Here is a 6,578-nt window from a genome sequence, read left to right as displayed (position 1 = left end):
GATCATCGATGTGTATGCATACTCGGGACCAAAGTCAAGGTCGTCCCACCTGAACTTAATCTAAAAATATGCACAAAGAAAAGGTCAGAAAGGCTTAAGCCAAAGTCTAGCGAGACCAAGCGAAATCTACCTGTGTGAGGACCAATGAGTCAATCCGATCTAGGAGCCATGGCACTGTCCGCCTCCTCTCGGCGCTCAGATCAAAATCTCTCCATCGAACCATAAAAGGCGGCCTCGATGCTCTCAATCGAGGTCGAGACCGACTGGGAAGGATGCGTCTCTCGTACGCCCACACCTGCGGTATAAACAAGGACTAGGAGTGTGAGAAAGAAAAAAAAGCAAAGACCGGCGAATCAAGAAGGCGTCACGTACCAGCAGAGCAAAGGTGTAACCACCGAAATCCTTGCGCTTCCGGCAAGTCAGGTCCAGAAACTTGTAGAGAAAAGCTAAGCCTGCCCCCGCCCAATCGTAGGAAGCTGCGGCATCTAAATCACTAAGGGCCTGGATGAGACCCGCATGTACCTTTCCGCCCTTCGTGCGGAAAATCGTCTCACTCAGAGCATATACAAGGAAGCTACGAACCGCCAGATCAGTAGCATCAGTCTCACAGAAGTCCCGTCTACTCAAGAGGCTAGCAGTCGAAATAAACTTCGTCGGGGTAGATCTGGCGCATAGAGGAACTCCTGGTCCTATCAAGGCGGCAAGCCTAGCAGGGTCGACCTGCGGTCGCATCATGCCATAATGGAAAGGGACGGGAGTGTTGCTCCCTCATAATCCGGTCAGTAATGAAAAATCTCGGGGCGAGATGGTCATCTCCCCGAAGGAAAGGTGGAGGGTGTGGGTCGAGTCAACCCACCGCTCACACAGGGCCCGTAGGCCAAAGGGATCACACACCTCGTTGGTGCGGGGCAGCGCTGCAATGAAGGGTCCGAAGCCCAACTCCTGCACGCGGGCTCTCGCCGCGGCGCTCAGCCTATCATACCATGAAAGAACCTCGGCAGTGGTCCCGGAAATCTCGATGAGCTAAAGAGGAACAAGATAAGAAAATTTAAATACAACTTCTAAGGCAAGCGAGTGATAAGAACGCGTTAAGACTAGGTATTCTTTCATATTCTAACCTAGAGACATCCGGTCAGTTAGGACCAATTTTCTGTAAAAATCTCCCGTAGGATCATTCATGTAAGGTTTAGTCAATTCTTTTATCCACCCTCGTCTACAGGTGACGAGGAGCGTAGATTAGGTTTTACTATTCACATATGTTAACATGCATTAGCTAAGTTTTTACTATTCACGTGCATTAGCTAAGTTTTTACTATTCACATGCACTATTCACGTTTTTACTATTCACTTGCACTATTCACGTTTTTACTATTCACATCGTTTTTACTGTTAACATGCATAAATTCGTAGTGTACTATTCACATGCATATAGCGCGCATTCTTACAAAAATAAACAGGTGTTACGTGTAAATAAAGGAATTCACGTTTTCTAGCTAAAGTCCTCTAAGGCAGTCAAAGAGTTAGCATGCAAATCATGTTCGTATAGGAGTGCTAAAGCCTAGAGTTCAAATCAAATAAAAGTGAGGAACCACTTACCTCGTTGCAGCGTGTCCTGCTCAAGTGTGTCGTAGGGTCGTGGAAGGTATCCACTCTATCCAGGTTTACATAAACCTCGTCCATGCCTCTGGTGCCATCCCATTCGTCTAAATCCATCCCGAGAATAATCCAAATTGAAGTCTAGTGAGAGAAAGAGGAGAGAGAAGGTGTGGGGTTGAAATGAAACCCCACCACCTTATATAGGAAAAGGGAATGGCATTTCCGTAAATAGTGAAAAAAGTACGATTTGACATAAAGGTAAAAAGTAAATAATTAATTACCAGGTGCACAGACCTCCGATTTACAGCCCGTTTCAGCCTGCGTTTCTCCCAGACAGTGACTAACATTGTCAAAACATCAACTCCAGATAACAGTCAATTTTTACAGAACAGTGACGCCAGTCAAAATACAGACGACAGTCAACAGAAAAGCAATCATTAGTCTATATCATTTCCGACTAAGACATGTGCCCATCGAATCTTCGAGATAATAACTCCAGTGAGAAAATATAGACAACAGTGTGATAAGAAAATCCAGAAACAGCCCCCGCTTTTTAGCCATTTGACTCACGGTCGCAGACCGGAGTTGCTTTTGAGCCATTTGACTCTCGGTCGCAGACCGAAGTTGCTTTTTAGCCATTTGACTCACAGTCGCAGACTGGAGTTGCTTTTGAGCCATTTGACTCTCGATCGCAGACCGAAGTTGCTTTTTAGCCATTTGACTCACGGTCGCAGACCGGAGTTGCTTTTTAGCCATTTGACTCTCGGTCGCAGACCGAAGTTGCTTTTGAGCCATTTGACTCTTGGTCACAGACCGGAGTTGCTTTTTAGCCATCTTCACCACAGTCGCAAATCAGGGTAGCTATTTAGCCATTATCCCCGTGATCTTGAAATAGGGTAGCTGTTTAGCCATTATCCCCGCAATCTTGAAATAGGGTAGCTGTTTAGCCATTATCCCCGCAATCTTGAAATGGGGTAGCTGTTTAGCCATTATCCCCCCAATCTTGAAATAGGGTAGCTGTTTAGCCATTATCCCCGCAATCTTGAAATAGGGTAGCTGTTTAGCCATTATCCCCGCAATCTTGAAATAGGGTAGCTGTTTAGCCATTATCCCCGCAATCTTGAAATAGGGTAGCTGTTTAGCCATTATCCCCGCAATCTTGAAATGGGGTAGCTGTTTAGCCATTATCCCCCCAATCTTGAAATAGGGTAGCTGTTTAGCCATTATCCCCGCAATCTTGAAATGGGGTAGCTGTTTAGCCATTATCCCCCCAATCTTGAAATAGGGTAGCTGTTTAGCCATTATGTTGAAACACCTTTCCACATAATTTTGATTTGACAAAATTGTTTAAGTATAATTTAAAATACATATTCTAAACACACTAAGTTTAAATGCTTTGATTTATTCTACTAATGTGTTTGTTCAATGTTGAGTTAAAACTGTTATAAGACATAAGAATCAAAAGGCCCAAGCCCAATACGGAAGCCAAGGCCCAAGTCAAACAACTCAGTACAACTCGGCCCGCGTATGTCAAGACGTTGTCGTTTTGGACAAAAACGCAACTCAGCAAACGGAAGGATCTAGAAGACCTTCAGGAACAACTTCACAATGAAGCTGCTGAGTAGTCTCGACAAAGCATACAAGACAGCAGACCGGCAGAGGAAAACTTCCAGACAAAGTGTTTTTTCTTTTAGCAAAGTTCAGACGACACAGTATGCTGTCCAGTTGACTTTACCATAAAAGGAGAGACCATCTGCTGTGCTGACCGAGGACAGAAGATACACGATTGTGATTGGCCAAGAGCTCTGTGCAAGTCAGGATGACAACGACACATAGCCGTTTCCCTCCAACGGTTATTTCGAAATTCGAAATGACCGAACGGCTAGACGTCTCTATAAATAGTGCCATCACAAGCTTCACATCGACAGAACTTGATCAAGCCATTCCACTTCTCCTGCTGCTGGATCTTCAATTCTTGAGACCACCCAGCTTTCCCAAGTCACTCAGCTTCTCACTGAAGTTAAGGGACTCAAGGATCTGCTGAATGTCGTCATATCTTTCCAAGCACAGCAAGCTAACCAGGATTCAATTGCCAAGTTGGCTGAGATCCAGCTGACAACCGTGCAACACCTGAACTCTCTCCATCAACAAGTCCAGAAATTGTCAGTTGTGAACACTGACTATGCCACTTCATCTGAAATCAAAATGCTCTTTGCTCAGCTTCATACTGAGCAACTTAAGACCAACGAGCAAATGGTGTCTTACAGTCAGTGCTCAGTAGAGCAAATCAGTGAGGCTATAAGGTTGCTTAATCTGAATAAGCAAGAGATGGATACTGACGCAATGAAGCAGAACGAGATGATGACTCTCGCACAACAAACTTTCAACCACATTCGTCATAACAACATTCAACGTCAGTATTACGACACAGCTCTCTTAAAAACCTTCCACCAAATCTTTGCTGGCCTTACTGAAGCTCTTATCTGGCAAGGCAAAGCTCAAGCATTCAGTGTAAATATGCTCAGTGCTGCTGATCTCAAAGTACCCGATGAGGTATCAGTTGATGGAGTTGCCATTTTTGATGGCGTAAATGAAAGCGCTGAGAAGCTTAAGGAGCTATCCCAAGAACTGACTCGTGCTGTATTAACTGATGCTTTCAGACTCCCTGAAGTTGACAAAACGGGGGAGAAAGAACATGCAGCTAGAGCTCAGCATGAGCGAAGTCAGTCATCGCAACACAAGAAAAAGAAATAGATAGGCTAGCCCAGTTTTAGACTGAGTCACTTGTAATCTAATTCTATTTGCCTTATCTATAAAAATTTTGCTATGTAATTACTGACTTCTATCTATATATCATATGTTATTACGTACTGAGTCATTATGTATCTTCAATTAAATCAGCTATGTTTAATACTTGTAACATTTATTGACTAAATGATATGCTGATAACATGTTTGACATTGACCTATGTGTTTATAAAACATTCTGATAAGAACTCATTGAACAACAAATTACTCAGCGTGCTCTATATGACTAAACCTTCCGCTTAATACTGAGTAAATAGAATATGTTGATATAGCTGACCTATATCTGAAAACTGACCTTAGACTTACTCACTTAAACCTTTAAATGTTTTGAGTAAAACTAAGTCAGTAGCTCAACCCTTACGGGGGAGTTTGCTAAATTATACTAGGTCAACTATCATGGGGGAGCTCATACTGAGTTCCTCTCTGAATAGTTTTGCCAACATCAAAATGGGGGAGTTTGTTGAAACACCTTTCCACATAATTTTGATTTGACAAAATTGTTTAATTATAATTTAAAATACATATTCTAAACACACTAAGTTTAAATGCTTTGATTTATTCTACTAATGTGTTTGTTCAATGTTGAGTTAAAACTGTTATAAGACATAAGAATCAAAAAGCCCAAGCCCAATACGGAAGCCAAGGCCCAAGTCAAACAACTCAGTACAACTCGGCCCACGTATGTCAAGACGTTGTCGTTTTGGACAAAAACGCAACTCAGCAAACGGAAGGATCTAGAAGACCTTCAGGAACAACTTCACAATGAAGCTGCTGAGTAGTCTCGACAAAGCATACAAGACAGCAGACCGGCAGAGGAAAACTTCCAGACAAAGTGTTTTTTCTTTTAGCAAAGTTCAGACGACACAGTATGCTGTCCAGTTGACTTTACCATAAAAGGAGAGACCATCTGCTGTGCTGACCGAGGACAGAAGATACACGATTGTGATTGGCCAAGAGCTCTGTGCAAGTCAGGATGACAACGACACATAGCCGTTTCCCTCCAACGGTTATTTTGAAATTCGAAATGACCGAACGGCCAGACGTCTCTATAAATAGTGCCATCACAAGCTTCACATCGACAGAACTTGATCAAGCCATTACGCTGTCCAAATCTCTACAAGTTCTGCAAGCAAGAAGCAAAGCAAAATTCTTACACTACATTTTCATATCTGTGTAAAAGTCTAGAGTGATTGCTTTCAATCATCTAAGGTGTTCTAGCAATTGTTGTTTAGGACAAAATCTTTATCATTTCTAGAAGTAGAAAGGAGAGGCTGAGTACTCGGTTTTAAGTACTCAGCGGAGAGATTAGGATTGAGTAGAAGTATAGAGGAAGGTACTCTTGTCATACTCAATTGCTGATATTGTAAAAGGTTATTAGGATTGAGTAGAAGTATAGAGGAAGGTACTCTTGTCATACTCAATTGCTGATATTGTAAAAGGTTTGAGGCTCTACCTTTAAAGAGCTCAGTAGAGGATTTGAAATCTCGGAGGTGTTCCGGGGACAGGACGTATGCTTAGAAGAAGCCGAACCTGGATAAATCTGCTGAGTGAAGTTTTCTTAAACCTTAACTCCTTATTCATATTGCGTGCTTAAAACAAACTAAAACTGACCAAGTAAAAGAGGTCAAGCTGAGTTGTGCGCTACAAACGAGCACGTTCAGGAATAGACTCTAAGTGCTATTTCCTGACCTAAGCAACGAAGCTGTCCTAGTCACTAGTTGACTAAGCCAGTGTCTTGCTGAGTGTTAAGTGCCGCTGTTTTATAAACTTTTCTTAAAGAAAATAAATCTGCCCAAATTATATTAAAAAAGGTAAAATAGTTCCTAACCCCCCCCCCCCCTTGGAACTATATTTGCAACCTTACAAGGGACCAACACATTATCCCCGCAATATTGAAATAGGGTAGCTGTTTAGCCATTATCCCCGCAATCTTGAAATAGGGTAGCTGTTTAGCCATTATCCCCGCAATCTTGAAATGGGGTAGCTGTTTAGCCATTATCCCCGCAATCTTGAAATAGGGTAGCTGTTTAGCCATTATCCCCGCAATCTTGAAATAGGGTGGCTGTTTAGCCATTATCCCCGCAATCTTGAAATGGGGTAGCTGTTTAGCCATTATCCCCGCAATCTTGAAATAGGGTAGCTGTTTAGCCATTATCCCCGCAATATTGAAATAGG

This window comes from Euphorbia lathyris, chromosome 4 (assembly GCF_963576675.1).
Source record: "Euphorbia lathyris chromosome 4, ddEupLath1.1, whole genome shotgun sequence".
NCBI lineage: Eukaryota > Viridiplantae > Streptophyta > Magnoliopsida > Malpighiales > Euphorbiaceae > Euphorbia > Euphorbia lathyris.
The sequence above is the reverse complement of the archived record's forward strand: the minus strand, read 5'-3'. Positions refer to the sequence as shown.